This window comes from Periplaneta americana, chromosome 17 (genome assembly GCF_040183065.1).
Source record: "Periplaneta americana isolate PAMFEO1 chromosome 17, P.americana_PAMFEO1_priV1, whole genome shotgun sequence".
NCBI classification, from domain to species: Eukaryota; Metazoa; Arthropoda; class Insecta; order Blattodea; family Blattidae; genus Periplaneta; species Periplaneta americana.
Window position 1 is genome coordinate 94,014,274 of NC_091133.1, and position 21,550 is coordinate 94,035,823.

Here is a 21,550-nt window from a genome sequence, read left to right on the forward strand (position 1 = left end):
TCGTAAGCAATGTTGGCAACCATCCTGTTTGAAACTACGCTGAGGAAAATAAGAAAAAAACGAATTAAATCATCAGCAAATATAGTCTGACTGTTCTGTACATTTAGTAATTGTTACAAATTATTCATTTTCATCACGTGAAACATTAAAATATATCCTAACAATATAAAGTGTCACTAGCTCCTTTTGATGGCAACACTGTTCACAACCGCTGCAAAAGTTTCAACAAAACTGTAACTGCAACCCTGAGAACTCGGTTCACACGTCCCCCACTTTAAGTTGCACGCAGCATGAAAACGCAGCGAGCAGCTACAGTGTTGCCAATTCAGCAGTTTTCCCGCTAAATCTAGCTTTTTTGGATAACCGCTTCGCGGGTAAAATTATATTGTCCCGCTTGGGAATACTAGCGGTTTCTGATCTTTAAAGTTTCTGAAATGAAATTCATATTAACATTATAAGCGGCTTTCATAGTTACGTTTAATTCGTTCAGTGTGTGTTTTGTGAAATAATGGATGTGTTAATGTAGTGATAATTCCATATTATATGTATGTTAAAACCCGAAATCCGTCAAAACCAGTTTCAACTAGTAAAAACTAGTTTAAGCAAATAAAGATAGATAGATAGATAGATAGATAGATAGATAGATAGATAGATAGATAGATAGATAGATAGATAGATAGATAGATAGATAGATAGATAGATAGATAGATAGATAGATAGATAGATAGATAGATAGATAGATAGATAGATAGATAGATAGATAGATAGATAGATAGATAGATAGATAGATAGATAGATAGATAGATAGATAGATAGATAGATAGATAGATAGATAGATAGATAGATAGATAGATAGATAGATAGATAGATAGTGAGTTTTCGTATGATCTAGAATTAGTGTCGGGTTAGGTTTGGTTTGTTTAGGTTTTGTTTGGTAAAAGCCTAAAAAAAAATAAAATAAATAAACAAACCAAACCTGACCTGTCATTGATTCTAGATCTTACAAAAATTGGCTTTCTACCTGTCTATATTTTAAAACTAGTTTTTATTAGTTGAAACTGGTTTTGTCGAATTTTGGGTTTTAACGGTAACATATATCGTGCAATAAGAATTTAAATATTATGTTGTGTCTGTGATAAAAGTGTTCAAAATTGCTTTATAGCGCCACATTAACAATGCTAATAGTGTGCAATATTCGTTACATTGGCGGGTGGATGCTCTACCTTGACCATTATTATTATTATTATTATTATTATTATTATTATTATTATTATTATTATTATTATTATTGAATAATAAGTATACATTAAAATCTAGAGATATTTGTTAGAAAATAGCGGGTTTTCGAAAGCCATCTAGCGGGATTATACGAAAAACTGTTGGCAACACTAAGCAGATGGTTGAGCAGCCGCTACTTTTCGGGTTGCACCGTTGTTCACACGTTGCAGTACGGAGAGTTGCGCAGTATTTTGTACTGCAGCGCTGCAAAATTAGCCACGTACGACCTTACTTTTGACAAAACGTGATAACTACCTGTAAACTAGCATTTTTGCACGATTTTCTCCTGTGAAGATTTCAATTTTATTGGAAGGCAGTCTCTATTAAAGTGAACTCTGATAAATAAATAAAACTTGAGGTAAATGGTACAATGATAAAATAGGTGATCTCACGGATCTCTAAAGTGGATAGACGTGAAGAAGTTAGAGATCAAATTGCACTGCAGCAAGAGTATCTGGAAATTTATTCGCAACGTGACGTCGAAAAATAAATATTTCACAACGAGAGGAAAGTTCAAATATTACGTAGAAAACACAATAAACCAATATTGACTTAGAGCTGAAACGAGAGTAACAAAGCAGAAAATATGAGCAATGGAAATGATACATGAAGTGAATTGCAGGAAAAACGATATATGTGAAGAACTAAAAAATCCGAGAGTTTTATTATCTGTAAGAGGTAAATAGAAAAATCGAACAATAACATCATTAGAACTAATATTATGGAATTATTACAATCGTTAAGATACCGAAGGGGAAAAGAAAACAAGAAAAAGTGAAAGAAAATGGATATAAATGCAGAGTTATCATCCGATAGATTAAAAAATGGCATGAGGCTAAAGAAGCTTATATTCAGAGGAACAAAACATCAGAGCTGACGTTAGAGTAAGCAGAGTCAATATGACACATAATATATACTCATCTCCATTGTAGCGAACACAAAACTCAGCAGAACTTCGGAAAGAAGATTCATTAGTACATCCCGTGGCAACTCAGACTGAAGGACGCGAATACGATAGCACAAGCATTTTCATTTCGTTTTATTGCTCACTCTTACATTTAAATGATAGCAAATTGCTTTCATTTCTCATTCCACGTATTCCAATACACATTCAATTCAATTCAATTCAATAGGAATAGGAAAACTAGAATTTTAGGAAAACTAGAATAACATCATTGTATAGAGCACATCTAGGTCAGAAAGCATGGGTAGACATAACGGCTCGGTTAGAAAAGCCAACGTACTATGGTAGGAACGATAATGATTTTAAAATCAAACGTAGGGAACAGAAAACGGATGTAGGTAAATTCTCATTTTTAAACAGAACTATAAATGATTGGAATGACCTACCTGCAGCGGTCTTTGAGGGCTGTCCTTCCTTAAGGAGTTTCAAGAATAACTTAAAAAGTTGTGTATAAAGTGCAAATTAAAATTAAGGTGACATTTAGCATTTAATTTTTTAAGGTGACATGTATTTAGTTAGCCTGACGAGTTACTTCCTTGGTTTGAACTGTAAATTATTTAAAAATGGCGTGTAAGAGGGCCTTAGACTAGAAATGTTTAGCTTAAATGTAGTTCTGTTTATAAGTATGCATAAGGGTGTAATTATTTGACTTATTTGAACTGTTGTATCAGTGAAGCGAGGTGAGTTAGTGAAGTTATGGTTTTACAGTGCAGCGAATAGTTCCGATCAGTGATAATTTATAGCGTCAATGAAATGTGTTCTATAGTGTCAGTGAAATGTGTCCTAAAGTGTCAGTGAAATGCGTCATAGTGCCACTACAGTGAGTGAGATGAGAGTGAAGTGAAAGACTATTGAAACTTATGTAGGGCCTATACATATGGAGATTGTATTGTAAAATTAGGTATTTTATTTATGTTTTATTATTAATTGTAATTATTGTGTTAAATTGTATTGTGTATTCTTAGTGTATTGTGTATATAATTGTATTGTGTATTGTATATTGTATAATTTTATTGTGTATTGTTTATGATTTTATTGTGTATTGTTTATAGTTTTATTGTATTGTTTATATTGTGTATACCACTGCCACCGGGTGCTTGCCCACTGGCAGTGTAAATACATATACATACATACATACATACATACATGCATGCATGCATACATACATACATACATACATACATACATACATACATACATACATACATACATACATACATACATACATACATACATACATACATACATACATACATACATACAATTCAATTCAATTTATTTGGCCATTAGACATACAGTTTTAGGCTTCGTCAGAATACATTGAAAAACATATAAATACATTAAAAACACTAATAAAAGAAACAGTAAAATTTAAATAATACAATGAAAACATGAAATAATTTGAAACTTTTAAATTAAAGAAAACTAACTAAATTGCAATTCAACTTATTTATTAAAATACAATTTCATACAAATTTGTATTGAAAAACTCAGCAACAGAATAAAAAGGATTATTTAATAACCAATTGTAATATATAGTTTTGAAGCTATTGATTGGTAATTTATAATGTTGACTGGGGAGCTTATTATATAATTTCATCCCCATAACTGAAAAGTTTTTGTTGCTCTTGTGTAATCTACAATATGGAATATTAATTTGTTCACTATTTCTAATTTCATGATCGTGTATATTGATCACTAATGAGTAATTGTCGATAATTTGTCGTGTGTAAAGTACTAGATCATATATATACAAATTTATGATTGTTAAAATCCGCGATTGTCTGAAAAGTGGCCGACAATGTTCCAGATAGTTTGATTTACATAAAATTCTAATGGCTTTCTTTTGTAAAATCAAGACGCTTCCAATTTTGGTTCCATTTCCCCAGAAAATTAGGGCATATCGGATTATCGACTGAAAGAAAGAAAAGTAGGCACATCTTAAATAATTTTGAGAAACGCAAGTCGTTAATAATTTCTTTAACTCTTGATAGCTTTGTGCATATATATTCGATGTGCTTATCCCATGTTAAACTGGAGTCTATAAAAAGTCCTAGAAATTTTGTGTAGTTGAGTCTGTTGTCCTTATTTATTAGATAATTTAGGCTGAAAGTTATGTTGATAGTTTTTTCTTGATTAAGCAAGAAACCATTAGATTCAAACCATAAAGCCATCTGTGATAGAGTGTCTTTCGCGAAGACGTGATCAATACATGTAGACCAATATTGCCATATCACCAAAGCTACAGTGAATTAGAGAACACAGATGCAAATGGAAGAATTTATATTCACAAACTGAATAAACGGAAGAGATGGAATTTGTTAGTGTTTAGCCCATCAGACTGCAATGGATTTCACAATCAAGAGATTTTTTGACGTGAAACTTCTGTACTCTACATACAAGGGGGAAAAATTGTAACATTTTGACATGAAATGTTTATTCTGTCATCGAGGTACCATGGAAACACAATTGTTGTCGGCTGATTCGCCATATAGATGGGCTACTTTAACATACCCCACACGAAGGCATAGGGTGGTGTAAGGCTAGGTGAATACGATGGATAAGTAAAGCATGTTCCACGGGAAGTTATGCATTCCCCAAAGTGTTCTTGGAGCAGAGCGTGTGTGTTTGTGACCATATGGCTTGTGAGGACGCTTCCTTTACGGATTTTGAAAAATTTTACGAAAGCCATCTGAAAACTGTTACAAACTTGAGCAATTTGCACATCCAAGTCTGTATGAATGCAAGGAATACTCAACAACAATAGAAACTCTTCCTTCTGTGAGAACCATAATTGCAGCACTAATGCTCGGTTGCGTAAAACTCGAGATATCTATTCAATAGCTATCCGTTCCATAACTTTATGGAATAGATAAGTCTGTGCCCGTTTCTGAAGGCAAATATATCTATACAACAGCTATACATTTGATAATACGCTTTAATTTAGTCCGCTAGATAGTAACATGTGTCTCTAGTTAGATTTGAGCAATCATGTAATTTAATGAATTTTAACTTAAATTTAGCTACATATTACACATTTACTGTTGTTGATATAGAAATTTATCGACTTTTCAATTTGTTTTTAATTGGTTATTTTACGACGCTTTAATAACTACTATGGTTATCTAGCGTCTGAGTGAGGCGAAGGTGATAATGTCGGCGAAAGGAGTCCAGAGTTCAGCGCCTAAATTTACCCAGTATTTTCTCTTTTAATTTGTCACAAAAACATAATATCCATAATCGATTATATAGGTATTTAACGACTTTAGTAGAGTTTTTTAAGGCCTTCCATGAGTTCCATTGCCAACGATGGTTATATTGTAAGTACTTACTGTAAAAATGACGATCAAATGTGAAAATTTCTACAATATTTAAAAGAATTTAGTTATGGAAATATTTTTTGCATAACGTGCACTTCTCTCTTTTTATGTTTAAAAAAATTCCTATCAGGAAAAGGTTGTCGTCTATTCATGCTGCTGAAATTTCTATGTACTTACTGGATATCAGATTTGACGACAATAAAGCATATCTAGGAATAAAGAGAACTGACAAAAATATACGAACTATGAAGGAATAAAGTGATACAATGAAAGAAAAGAACTAGAGAAAAAGAAAGAAATGTCTGTGCTCGATCCTCTAACCATTCGGTTTTTTATCCAACAGGCTACGGAGCTCGTGTTACATCCGCTTACGTAACGTCTTCTACTGTTGAAAGCAAGGAAAATAGAATATTCTATTTCCCTTGGTTGTAAGGATGAGAATAGAATTTCAAAGCTAAAATCTTGAAAATTGATGCCAATTCGACAGGTAGCCTATTTTTTTTTTTTTTTTTTTTTTTTTTGTGGATATTGATTTTTCCGTACATCTAAAACTTAGCATTTTAAGACAGTCCCTTAAAATATCATGGAAGAATATAATAATTGAAGTGTTCAGAGCCATATTGGGCCAAGCGCCATTTATTAAAAACGGAGAAAGCAAGGGTTAAAATTAAGTGAATACCATAGTTTAATGAAGATTGACATATCATTTAGTTTTATTTTGTATACTTTATATTACTTGCTATATGTTTCCATTGAATTGTGGTAATAACTTCATTTTAACCCTTGTTTTCTACGGTTTTAGTAAATGGTGCTTGGCTCTCTATGGTTCTGAACCTTTCAATTGTTACCCGACATTATTCTTCAATTTTACTGAAATTACAATTAAATTTATGTAATTTTTGTCACAGTCTTACATAGATATGAAAAAGGTGCTTTTACTTCTTAGAAGTACGTATTAATTTTAGTCCTCCAAGCTGCATTCTCTTGCACATCATCAATTTGTAACGTGAAGATTTTTTGGCTCGAGTATCAACTGTTCAGATGCCATATTGAATGTTTATTGAATCTATACTAATAATAAATCTGTAGCCGAAATTTTTCTGGTTATTTTCGATTTTCCAAAAATAATTGGTCCTAACATATATAATTAACCACCCTGAAACCGAAAATCGCATTTTTGAAATTTTTGTTTGTATGTCTGTCTGTCTGTTACCTTTTCACGCGATAATGGCTGAACCGATTTATATGAAAATTGGAATATGAATTAAGTTCGTTGTAACTTAGATTTTAGGCTACATGGCATTTAAAATACTTTATTTAAAAGGGGTGTTATAAGGGGGCCTGAATTAAATAAATCGAAATATCTCGCTTATTATTGATTTTTGTGAAAGATGTTACATAACAAACGTTTCTTTAAAAATGATTTCCGATAAGTTTTATTCTTTACAAAATTTTGATAGTACTGATATTTAATGAGATAAATGAGTTTTAAAATTAAAATAACGCCATCTAAGACGGTGCAATGAAATAACAAATGACTTCGTCTATAACGGGCCTTGGACAACAACAATCGAAACAGGGGCCTTGGACATAAACAATCGAAAGCTATTAAACATAGCCTACAGAGAATGTTTCTGTGTTTGTATGAAGTGATATCAGAAGCTAAATTAACCGATTTGTATAATTAATTATTATTTCACCATTGGAAAGTGTAGTTTCTCTAGATGGACATAATGCTATAATGTTATTACAGTAACGTCTGAGTAAATCGAGGACAGGTAAGATTAAAATAGCTTCTTATGCACAGAAAATTTGATGGACTATTTTGTAATTCGTTTTCTGTATTTCTTAAAATAATATTTATGTACACTTATTTTAATCTCAGAGAATTAACGAACAACGAGAGTGTATTGATTTAGTATGCTGTAGTAGTACGTTAGCTTAGCAATCCATTATTTTATAATTCAAATTTTAACTATGCTCAATTGAATCGTGTTAAAATACATAAAATATATATGCAATAAATGCCATGCAAAAAAATTAGGTAATGAGCGAAGCAGATTATCTTGCGCTGTTGTAAAAGTTGTTCCCTGGATCAAACGTCCTATTTTAATTATGTAGTTACTTTATATTTATTTCTAACAGGTGCAGCGGAGCGCACGGGTACAGCTAGTAATATAATATGATTTAAGTTATTTAAGTTATTTGAAGGGTTCAGAACCATAGTGGGCCAAGCGCCATTTACTGAATACGTAGAAACCAATGGTTAAAATTAAGTTATTACCATAATTCAATGGAAATATATAGCAAGTAAAATAAAGTATACACATTAAATCTAAATGATGTCAATGTTCATTAAACTATGATTGCATGTAATAAAAATTAAGAAACATGTTAAAGGAATTGTCATTGCACCAAATGAGTGGTCTCTGAACCAAAATGATCGCATTTTAATTATTTAAATACAATTTAAATTAAGTAACATATTAAACGATTTATCCTTCTATCAAACACGAATGTTCCCTGGATCAAATGTCCTATTTTAATTATGTAATTACTTTATTTTTATTTCTAACGGGTGCAGCGGAGCGCACGGGTACGGCTAGTACATAATAAGTTATCTGGTCCAACGAGCACGGAAGACAGAATAGACAAAAGCATCTTAATGCCATTGGACGGAGTGAAACCGCTCTGATGAACCTGACGCCATCTTGTTGCTACCAAAACATTTCAAAATAGCTACTACGTTACAGATGATCTTATGATAACAGAAACCACATACATCCCTAATTTCCTGAAGGAGTCACAGTTTCGTTTTTCTTTCGTAACACAGAATCGCTAAGCACGTATTTTTTTTAGCAAAAATTGGAAAACTGTCATTGATAAATCACACACACACAAGTTATTTAAATTGATAGCTCTTCAAATGCAATATGGTATTTAATACTTTGGAAGATTAAAGAAAAACGCTTTGACGTTATTTTACCAATAGTCCAATATCTTCGTTAAAATTGTTTTGCTATAACATTTTTTTATTGTCAACTTCATTATGTACAAAATACAAAATGTTACCATAGTTACTGCATTATTATTGTTTGCGAATGGAAATATCGTATGAAATAAAAGCTTTCACAAATATTTAAATTAATTTCTAATGCTGGTTGCAATTCTTTCTATTAGTACCTATGTAAAATAAAATATATTTAGAAATAACTAAAATCTAAGAATTTATAACCAAATGTCCTGTAACTAATACATATTTATTTAGGTACATTATTTCACTTATATTTCTTCATGGTGTGAACTACTTTGTAACACACCTACATCTGTATTGGAAGAAGGATTGTTTTGACGGAAGTATGTCGTCTTCTTCAGTTACTTCGTATTTACTGCTATCCTATTTATTATTTAATAATATAATCGTTTCTATTTAATAATAGTTCCATAGTACTGCATATGGTAATGTAATACTCATCTATACTAATAATAAATCTGTAGCCAAAATTTTTCTGGTAATTTTCGATTTTTCAAAAATAATTGGTGTTAACATGTATAATTAACCATCCTGAAACCGAAAATCGTTTTTTTTTTTAATTTTTGTTTGTATGTCTGTCTGTCTGTCTATCTGGATGTTTGTTACCTTTTCACGCGATAATGGCTGAATCGATTTATATGAAAATTGGAATATAAATTAAGATCGTTGTAACTTAGATTTTAGGCTATATGGCATTCAAAATACTTTATTTAAAAGGAGTGTTATAAGGGGGCTTGAATTAAATAAATCGAAATATCTCCCTTATTATTAATTTTCTTGAAAATGTTACATAACAAAAGTTTCTTTAAAAATAATTTCCGATAAGTTTTATTCTTTACAAAATTTTGATAGGACTGATATTTAATGAGATAAATGAGTTTCAAAATTACAATAACAACGCCATCTAAGGCGCTGTACTGAAATAAAAACAAATGACTTCGTTTATAACGGGCCATGGACAACAAAAATCGAAAGCTATTAAACATAGCCTACAGAGAATGTTTCTGTGTTTGTACGAAGTAATATCGGAAGCTAATGAATTGTTTAATTTATTATTTCACCATTGAAAAGTGTAGTTTCTCGAGATGGACATAATTATACAATGTTATTACAGTAACTTATGAAACATATAACAAGTAATATAAAGTATACACATTAAAACTAAATGATATGTCAATCTTCATTAAATTATGGTTGCATGTAATAACAATTAAGAAACATGTTAAAGGAATTGTCATTGAACCAAATGATTGCTCTCTGGACCAAAATGACCACATTTTAATTATTTAAATACAATTTAAATTAAGTAACATATTAAACGATTTATCCTTCTATCAAACACAAATGTTCCCTGGATCAAACGTCCTATTTTAATTACGTAATTACTTTATATTTATTTCTAACAGGTGCAGCAGAGCGCACGGGTACGGCTAGTAGCTAAAGTGAATATGACTAGGATGATGCTAATGACTTTTGAATGATTTATTTCTGTAAAACAATATTATCCCGAATTTTTGTAATACGATTATTTATTCTGGCCAGTCTTCGATATCGCCTTACGCCACACACGGGACTGAAGTCTGATTTAAGTTTCTTTATGGGTTAGATGGGTTAAATGAGGGGATAGCTAAGTGACATTAAGCCGAGTATGCGACAAGGTTAGTGGGTTAGTTGAGGGGATTATTTAAGTAACATGAGGCTGAGGAATTGTGTAGCGTGAGGAGATACCGTAGTAACACCTTTATTATTTATATTCTTATTGCATTCGGTCGAAGAAAAACCTCAGTACACCCAATGCTGATTTACTTCAAACTTGGGTTAATTTAGATCAGATTCGCTCGTAAATGCTTAAGTCTGCAAAGCTTAAGTTCGTTTTCGTGGTATCGTGATTATAAAAAAAGTGATTACAATAATATCAATACACTAATCCTTTCTCTTAATCAAACTAATATATGAACAATACGAATCTAACCTAGGCTAAATCATTATAAATAAGTACATTACACACAAGCATGTTTAGCTCTAAAAAGTAATTCCAGTAATTTTCTTTGAAAATCTGTTTGTGCAATCATACGCAGCACATGTAGGCATCTTGAAATTAGTAGATTTGTGAATAAAAACGACTATCAACTATCCATATGCTAAACGGGAGCTAATGTTTTGTAGCATCATGATGGCGACTGTCCGCAAGCGCGGCTTCACTTCCAAGTTGTTTTTGTCTACTCTATGTCTTCTGTGCTCGTTGATCTGGTCATTTAGCTTCATATAATTTATGGGAAAGTTTATGTAGTCGATAACTGCTACCCGACGCTTCAGAAACACTTTCCGAACAAATAGTGCTATCGAATAGATATCTGACATTACAGAAACTGGTCATAAGCCAAGTACTGAATCTACAACATGTTTGAATATTCTGATACATGTACAGTAAATACTTATTGGGCAAACATGGGTAGTATTCGAGAAATAAATTCAGTAGGAACCGTGGTTGGTTTCCTAGCCATTCTGTCACTATCAGTGCTGAGTTTTGCTCTAACCTTCATCCCAATTCGAAAAGTACTGAAGCTTAAGAAGAGAGAAAAACTGATCACAGGAATAATCCTTCAGCAGAGCGTTTGCAATTATAGTGATATTGGAAAATTGTAGGTTTGGAATGTTGTGCCATTCATTATATTTACCCAATTTAGCTTTATCAGACTACTTTCTGTTTCCAAATCAAAAGCAGGACTTGAAAGGAATGAAATTCGAAAACGATAATGATGTGATGGGAGTCGTGAATGACAGATTTCAATCGGAAACTTTGAATTTCATTTGAGGGGGATAAAAAGCTTTTGAATCGTCCAGTAAGTGTATTGAGTTAGAAGAGAGTTATATTGAAAAATAAATAGATTTATATAAAATCCTATTATTTTTTTATTTAGAGTGGCGAGACAGAAACTTATAAACCCTGTTTGCAGAATTGGTTACAGAGAAGTACAGTCCTCAAATTATATCAGTAGACCTTATTTAATAGAATTTATGAATTATATGCAGAGGAAATTCAGAAATGGTAGGACGATAAAGTTTCGGAGAAATGTAGTGTTGAGATAGTAATCATACAATGTGATAAAGCAGTACTTTTTCCATGCCAAGTCTAGGAAGACATGTTGTAGTCGAGTTCATGTTTTTGCGATGAGAAATCAGGTCATCAGTTAACTCCTTCTCACTTAAGATACGGAAAATAATATTAATAATAATAGTAATAATAATAATAATAATAATAATAATAATAATAATGTTTTATTTATTCTGGCAGAGTTAAAGCTGTGAGACCTTTTTTTTTCCACTCAACCAAAGACTAAAATGGAAATACATGATAATAGAAAGAAAGTTACGAGTAAATCTGACATAAACGAAACAGAAAAATATGCATAAGTTCGGGTACCTCCGCTACAATATTGTACTCGTATTCATGTCAAAGGAGTTATAATTTTTGTTAGAGATTCAACAAGAGTGAACTTACGTTTAAATATGAATATATGAAATGTATAATTCTATGTTTGTATATATGAAATAAATAGGCCTATGAGCAGTAATTCTTCTACATTGAAAATTCTACTCTCATTCTCATTGTCAAAAAGTAACCTTAATAATTGGTTTATTAATTGAATATGTACAACAAGATTACAAATTCTTCATCACTTTTCCACATAGTCCCCACTACGTTCAATGCAAGTGTTCTTGTTATACAATGTTGAAAAGTGATGAAGTGTTTGTAGTCTTATTGTACATATTCAATTAATAAAACAACTATTAAGGTTACTTTTTGACTCTCCCTTGTACATTGACGCAACATGGTAAAGAAAATTGATACATGATAGACACAAAGAAAATGTGCATTGTCAAGAGTTACATTATTTCTCACCCGGATGAAATTGGAAAACTAATGGGGCAGTTGTAAGGCAGATCGCCTGGGCTCGGACGAATTTCCCAGCGCTGGAGACGCAGACGGAATAGCCCCGCTGTAGTTAAGTGCTTGTTATAGCCCCCAGTGCGGACCGAATGGTGTGCGGCGCGGCGGACACCTGTTGATGTCGACCCAGACCGGATCAACAGTTTGCTGTTCGTGTCTTGATGTCGTCGCTCTTCTTGCGGAAGCATTGTGATCTACTCGTGATACTTCGGTTAGAAATAAAGGGCAGAAACTTCACAGTCAAAAGTTAACAAGGGACATATTCCTCTTCTCTCATGATGATCAAGCAGAGAATGTTATGGGTTACGTCATAGACATTTGTTTTCATCAAGATTTCGTACTTAAAATATGCGATCACGTTCTGCTTTAACGTAATGCTGTTTTTGTTATGAGTTTGTAGTTGTTCAGTATTTAGACTGACTTATTACGGAATGAGAGTGGGCGTGTTTCATGTAAATAAGGGTAGAGAAAAATGCGATAATATAAAAAAAAACTATGTCTCTATGTATCTAATGCCTACTCACTTCACTTGCGTGATTCAGGTTCCGCATACTGCGGATAGATGGCAGAACTGTGACCCATTTTCAAGTTACACACCACTTCGACGGGCCACGTTACGCATGATGTGTATCTGTGAAGAGTTATGTCGTGTACTAGAGTACGTGTATGTGCAAGTGTCCGTGTAAGTGTAGTGTAGGGAATGGGTGAGGATAATGGCGAGGTAGGGAGAAGGGGAAACCCGGTGCCGGCACGTAGCCTACTCCTGTCGAATAGCACCAAGGGGGCCACCAGGCTTAACGTCCCCATGTATAATAGTACATTATGCAACGAGCCTATAATGGTAGTAATTAAGACGCGAGTATGTTTGCTTATGAAACGAGCGCAAGCTCGTTAATGAATGGGCGTATAGGAGAAAACAGGAAAGGAATAAACATATAATAGGATTGACTCTTAAAATTGCAAGTGATATCTTTCTAAAGGTAGGAGGAGGTAGGGACGACCCAGAAAACGATGGAATGACGACTTGGTATGAGGCAACGAGAACTGAAGAAAGAACAGGCTATAAGCCAATATTGGGGAAATGAAAAATAAAATGAAGAAGAAGGAGAAGACTTCTGGCCATGAATTTTATTCAGAAAAGCTGTTTGGTGTCTTTATCCTCTATCGAAGGGGCAGAAAGGAATTTTCTCCTGGCAGCAAAGTGACAGATGCGCGACTGTTATCTTATAAGTAAGAGCCTTGCGTTTGGTTATCTAAAACCTCCAAGCAACAGTATAGATACGTATGGAGTATAACCCCTGCGGTGGCTGAGTGGTCAGATCTCCAGCCCATCATGCAGGCGGCCCGGGTTAGAGTCTCGGCCTGGTCTAGAATTTTTCATTCATAGTAACACTTCTGGCGGACAAGGTCCCAATTGGGGGTTTTCTCGGGGTCCTCCTGTTTTCCTCATATTTGGCATCTACATAATTCCGTCACCATTTCTCAATTTCGTCATCATTCCATAGCATTTCCCGATCGCCGACTAGCGACGCGCGAAGGGGCTGACCTGGGGATGAAGGGAGTTGCCTGCTGGAAACCGGATACACAGGGAACTTTGGTGTAGTCAGCCAGTGTGGGTTTGGGAATGCGCCTAGCTTCAGAGTTAGCGCAATAGATCGTAACAGGTTGCAATGCTGGGCAGTAGTGCCCCCTCCTGTAAATTCCAATTCAATACATTCCATGTATAGAGTAGTTCTGCGGCATCCAACGCTACTTAGTTCAGGTCTGCTGTTCAGCGAACAAACGAAAATAAAACAAAGCTAAGCGGTTGGAAATGTGCTCCACTGGAAGAATTTGGTAGCAAGAACATCATTAGGAAAGAAGGAAATGTATTTTATTACAAAGAAAGTTGATATTTTCATTTTAAACATTTAAAATGCTTAGTCATTGAATGTAATGTGTAGTCGTAAAGCACGCACTCATAATTAGTCTTATTTTACCTAAGTTTGCGCTGAAATGTATATTTTTTAATTTTTTAAATTCCAAACTTTAATTAGATCTAAAGTTTCTAGACACATTTGAATTGTTGTAAAAATCAGGCATAGGCAAATTCCGTGCGCCTGAATTGAGTTCAGAATTTTTTAAGACTTCGATTTGTCTTGTCACTTAAGACCAATACATTATGTTAACAAAAGCAGTTGTAGGAAGAAATTCGAATGTGCTTTTCAAATTAATATTGTTACATTTGTTGCACACCTCAAGATATTGTCCTACATAGCTTCAGAGTGTCTCTGAGAACGTGTGATTACATTGTATAGATATTTTATATTCTTTAATATATTTCAGTAAGTATATCTTTATCTTAGCTCGAATGATTTTCTTATTGCATGTGTGGACGAAATATCGTGGCTTCTGAAAATATAGGAGCTGTCTCCTGAAATTTTTTTAGTCTGTTACTAGTAAAAATGATATTTATTGCATATAAGCTGCCTTTGAATAAATACTTTGTTATTGTTATTAAATCCAAGCGGTATTTTGTACTATGCGACCAAGGCGGGACCCGTCGTGGCAGAATGAGGAACTCCATGCTCGCTGCGTATGTTTACTGCTGGAGTGTCGTCATATCCAATGCCTAGCGTTTCAATCTGGTCGCTATGTCGCATGCAGGAAGACGTGTGTATCGTAGCCAAGCGCGGAGCAATATTTATAATGCCATAAAGTTTTGTGATGAAGAAAAGAGAACGACTTTATTCCTACCTCTTTCGAAGACAACAGAGTGTGCTGCAGCTATTGTGAAGTTAAATAAGTAAACAATTAGTAGGATTAGAAAGGAAGGATGTGAGGACAAGGGTGTAGAAATATCGATACAAAACAAAGTTAGACGACCTCCTGCAATTAAGGTTGAATTTGACGACATGGGAAAATGTAACATAAGAAGAGAAGTTAATAAATATTATGGTCTCTACAAAGAGCTTTCAACATTAGGAAAGTTGCATGAATTTTGTAAGAGAGAGTTAGGTTTTAAAGGGTGCAAGGAAATTTTACGAAAAGTCATGCTATCCATAGAGTTCGTATTCAAAAAATGTAATGAGAAAAGGAAATATATATTAGAACGCTCTGATATAGTAGCCCGTTATTTACCCGACGAGATATAGTTCCATACTCATTACACTGTCCACAAATGTTGGCAAGACGTAAACGTGTCAGGAGTTTATACAAATAGCAGTGCAGGTCAACGACTCATAGTAGCCCATGCTGGTGGTAGTGATGGTTTTATACCGGGTGCTTTCCTCATATATGATATCCGGAGTTCGGCCACTTTAAAATGCTAAGGTACGAAATGTATATCAAATGCAATATTGTATAAAATACAGTACCTACTTTGGTTTACGTTACTTTCGATTCATGTTCCCTCCTTTACGAACACCGATGTTGTAGTGTGTTTTCTGAATAGATTCGTATGTGTATAAATATGGTAAAATAAAACTAAACAATAAAGTTAACTATATATACGAACATATAGCATAAAGCATGTTAATAATAATGAAACAAGAGCGCAGTTCAGCATGTGCTTCATTTTGCATCTGATGCGGACTTTACAGCACGGCCTGTGTTGTGAAGCGAATCGCAGCGCCACCAAACAAAACGGTTCCCGCCTTGGTCGCGTAGTACATGAGTACTATTCCTGTTGTTCACCGACTTATACAAAGAAGTACACGGATAGATGTAAACACACAGTACCGGAGCGTGCGGGGAGTCTAACAGCTTGAATTGTTGACTCGCAACTTGCTCTCCGTACCAAGCGAAGCTATACAGTAGGATCGATGTACACCTAACTTGTATTCGAAGATTTCGTCGTTTTCGAAGTTTTGGAGATACATTTGCCTGTTGAACTAATCTTCTATTAGACTATGCCATTGAGTTTTTTTTTAAGTTATAACCCGATTTACTCTCACATTTTTCACTGGCCTCGGAACAGGAATTAACCCACTCCTTGGTTTTAAACGAGAAAGGAGAAGAATTTTTATTTTGTTTCTCACTCTTGTAACCGTTAACGACGCTCGTAATACAGTAAACTCTTTCATAATTTAGTTGTGTTTTAATATTTTGAAATGGCTTTTGTCGCTTTTTTCAGGAATCAGAGATGATAAATTCGTATTTCCATAAGAATCTAATCTGAAAATCTAGCTTTCTTCAATGTGATATCAACACTTTCCTATACAGTGAATAAGTAGAAATTTAAGAACTGTTTTGAGGACGGAGCGTACATTAAATAATGACTGTGTTGTTTGGCCTTTGTATGATGCCACTGTGTATTTACTGACGCTTGACTGTGTCGGGCAAATAATCTATATGTCACGGTGCGACAGTTAATTGTTTCATTAAAACATAATGAAGTCCCTGATAGATACACAGAAATCAATCTGGATTTGGAACTAATCTAGGAATTGCATGCTTGTCACGTACACTATTGATCGATCTTCATTCTACTCATTTGCAACACCCGAAATGTCGAATTCCATACTGCTTCACTATATGTCAATTTAATACTTGATCTTTTATTTGAGATTTTGAATTAAATTTGATGTTCTTTTTAATGACATGGGGATTTTTCTTTCTTTATTTGTTGATTATACCTCCTATTGTTCTCCAATTCTTATGGAAGAAGAGCATAAGTCACAGTAAATGCCCTAATAATGAAACTTGTATCAGCATTTCACAATCTCGTTAGGAAGTACGCCATTTTAAGTAGGGCAAATAGAGATGATATGATACACAAAATCAATCTTTTGCTCGAATTCTTGTATCAGAGAATGTACAGACTTGAAAAACTTCATACATGTGATACTTCAGACGTACATGGAGGATTGGGAGTTAATGTATTTCTTATTTGTAATAATGGATAAAATTAAACCAAAACCATTATGTCATAATAGCCTTCTGTGTGGGCTATTCTGATACAGTGCTGTAAATCTGGACATATTATAAAGAACAAAGAAGTAAAGCTGTTGTAATACACACAGATGCTTAATGTAGCACCTGTAAAAGTTTGGTTGAAATCAATTAAAACTGACTTATGTTTAGCAACTGTTGTAATGATATCTTTTTTTTCCATTAAAATTTATACAATTTACTGAAACTCTAACGCCTTATTGTCAATGCTAGAAAATTGCTGTATGTCTAAATAGTTTTTTTGTGTGTAAGGAAATAGATTGAAAAAATTGTGATAGTTTGTATGGCTAAAATAAAACAAAATACGTTTTTTTTTTTTTAAATGATGAATGTATTCTCCAAAGTTGTGTTAAGTTTAGCACCAAGATTAAGCTAAAATTGTTAGGTAAATAAGTAAAATAAGTCTAACTGTATATATTTTTTAACTTTTACTGTATTTTATGTTCCAATATGTCAATTCAAACATGCCTCAAGAGATGAGAAATTATGAAATATTCCTCAAGTGGTAATAAATTATTTTAAGTTAGAAAATTGATTAACTTTGTAAATTTTCTTCATAGTAAACATAATATCATAATAGACCTTCTAGCGCAGTGGTCATCAGCACTCGCTGAAATGGGTAGAGTGCATGGAAGGTAAGGAACTCTGCTCCGTCGTGCACAAGGGATAGAGAGACAGCATACCCGCGAGCAGCGACGAATGCACCCTAGGGCAATGTCTTGTCCGCGGGTAAGAGACGCTAGCCGAACGTGCAGTGTTTTGATGACAGCTGTTCTAGCGTATCATAATAGGCCAAAAAAGTGTATCATAATAAGCCTAAAAAGTGTATCATAATGTCCTAAAAAGTGTATCGTAATAAGCCTAAAAGGTGTATCATAATGTCCTAAAAAGTGTATCGTAATAAGCCTAAAAGGTGTATCATAATGTCCTAAAAAGTGTATCATAATGTCCTAAAAAGTGTATCACAATGTCCTAAAAAGTGTGTCATAATAACCTAAAAGGTGTAAAACTATAAAAATTTGTAAAAATTGTAATTGTAATATTGTAAAATGTTGACATGTTCCACATCTTAAAGCTTCATTGCTCATGTAAGATCTATGGAATAAAATAAATGAATGAATAATGTCCTAAAAAGTGTATCGTAATAAACCTAAAAGGTGCATCATAATGTCCTAAAAAGTGTATCGTAATAACCTAAAAGGTGTCATAATGTCCTAAAAAGTGTATCGTAATAAACCTAAAAGTGCATCATAATGTCCTAAAAAGTGTATCGTAATAAGCCTAAAAGGTGTTTCATAATGTCCTAAAAAGTGTATCATAATAACCTAAAAGGTGTATCATAATGTCCTAAAAAGTGTATCGTAATAACCTAAAAGGTGTCATAATGTCCTAAAAAGTGTATCGTAATAACCTAAAAGGTGTCATAATGTCCTAAAAAGTGTATCGTAATAACCTAAAAGGTGTCATAATGTCCTAAAAAGTGTATCGTAATAAGCCTAAAAGGTGTTTCATAATGTCCTAAAAAGTGTATCGTAATAACCTAAAAGGTGTCATAATGTCCTAAAAAGTGTATCAAAATAACCTAAAAGGTGCATCATAATGTCCTAAAAAGTGTATCGTAATAACCTAAAAGGTGTCATAATGTCCTAAAAAGTGTATCGTAATAACCTAAAAGGTGTCATAATGTCCTAAAAAGTGTATCGTAATAACCTAAAAGGTGCCATAATGTCCTAAAAAGTGTATCGTAATAACCTAAAAGGTGTCATAATGTCCTAAAAAGTGTATCATAATAACCTAAAAGGTGCATCATAATGTCCTAAAAAGTGTATCGTAATAACCTAAAAGGTGTCATAATGTCCTAAAAAGTGTATCGTAATAACCTAAAAGGTGTCATAATGTCCTAAAAAGTGTATCGTAATAACCTAAAAGGTGTCATAATGTCCTAAAAAGTGTATTGTAATAACCTAAAAGGTGTCATAATGTCCTAAAAAGTGTATCGTAATAAGCCTAAAAGGTGTTTCATAATGTCCTAAAAAGTGTATCGTAATAACCTAAAAGGTGTCATAATGTCCTAAAAAGTGTATCATAATAACCTAAAAGGTGCATCATAATGTCCTAAAAAGTGTATCGTAATAACCTAAAAGGTGTCATAATGTCCTAAAAAGTGTATCGTAATAAACCTAAAAGTGCATCATAATGTCCTAAAAAGTGTATCGTAATAAGCCTAAAAGGTGTTTCATAATGTCCTAAAAAGTGTATCATAATAACCTAAAAGGTGTATCATAATGTCCTAAAAAGTGTATCGTAATAACCTAAAAGGTGTCATAATGTCCTAAAAAGTCTATCGTAATAAACCTAAAAGTGCATCATAATGTCCTAAAAAGTGTATCGTAATAAGCCTAAAAGGTGTTTCATAATGTCCTAAAAAGTGTATCATAATAACCTAAAAGTGCATCATAATGTCCTAAAAAGTGTATCGTAATAAGCCTAAAAGGTGTATCATAATGTCCTAAAAAGTGTATCATAATAACCTAAAAGGTGTATCATAATGTCCTAAAAAGTGTATCATAATAACCTAAAAGATGTGTTATAATGTCCTAAAAAGTGTATCGGAATAAGGCTAAAAGGTGTATCATAATGTCCTAAAAAGTGTATCGTAATAAGCTTGAAAGGTGTATCACAATGTCCTAAAAACTGTATCATAATAAGTCTAAAAGGTCTATCATAATGTCCTAAAAAGTGTATCGAAATAAGCCTAAACGGTGTATCATAATGTCCTAAAAAGTGTATCATAATAAGCTTAAAAGGTCTATCATAATGTCCTAAAAAGTGTATCGTAATAAGCCTAAAAGATGTATCATAATGTCCTAAAAAGTGTATCGTAATAAGCTTAAAAGGTCTATCATAATGTCCTAAAATGTGTATCGTAATAAGTCTAAAGGATGTATCATAATGTCCTAAAAAGTGTATCGTAATAAGCTTAAAAGGTCTATCATAATGTCCTCAATAGTGTATCTTAATAGCCCTTCCCATTCAAACGCTAATTACTGCTATACTGATCAACATTCACAGCTTTTCTTCAGAGAAAAAATGAAGCTGACACTATTTTGAACAAAAGGACAATAAAAAAAATTATTCTATCTTTATTCATTCAAAAACAATAACAAAAGTAAGCCAGTGTCATCAAAGTTCTTTCAAGTAACAAAACTTTCTTTATATATAAATCATTGCCATATACATATTTATGAGGCTGACAATGATTTTTAAAAATTATGTTCAGTGTTGCTTCTTAAAGAGCATAAAATCCACTTCCATAATCGCAATTTTAAACATTTTCAAGCTGAGCCTTTGATACATTTTGAAATCTGTATCAAATTAGCACAACTTTTTTACTGTATTATATTAGACCTACTTAACCCGAACTCTAGACTGTTAGGAATATCAAAATTATGAAATGTCTCCAGCTGTAGTAGACTACAGTGATGTTACCGGATGATGGCTTCACTGTGACTGTGAAACGAGTTTGTAAAATTAATAAGGCAGTGATGAGTATGCACAAACTTAAAAATGTCAGATTTCTTGTTAAACTTAACGTCTTCATCTACCGAGCACCAGATTTTCTTATTTGCAAAGTTAAATTCTTCTCAAAATGTGGTTACATTTTGCACGAGGAAGCCACTCGGTTAGTAGTGACTTGTGACGTTGTTCTACGAAGTCTGCCATTTTGTGAAGCGCGCTGGGAAATGGATAGGTTAATAATTCGATAAAATTAACGTCAAATTATTACATCATCGCTTTTAACGAGGTAATCTTATTTGTCCAGGTCGGGATGTAGTGGCATAAATAATAAAAATTTGCAATTACAAAGTGATTTGCAGGAAGAATAAATTATTGCTGAGAGCTAAATTAGTAATTACGACTCTTTAAAATGAGCTTATTCCTGGCAAACTCAAACGATTTGCGGTTTAATTTACCTGCGCACAAGGCTTCTAACTTGATTACTTCACGCTGATGGCGGCACAAACATCACTTCAACTGTCATCCATTTTGTTGAGAAAGGGCAACATTTT

At 33.2% G+C, this 21,550-nt stretch overlaps 1 protein-coding gene across 3 annotated transcripts in view; it reads left to right on the forward strand.

The window, feature by feature from the left end:
- Elk (Eag-like K[+] channel) overlaps positions 1-21,550 on the forward strand; it is a 778,027-nt gene that overhangs the window by 90,384 nt on the left and 666,093 nt on the right. The gene's annotated exons all lie outside the window — the stretch shown is intronic.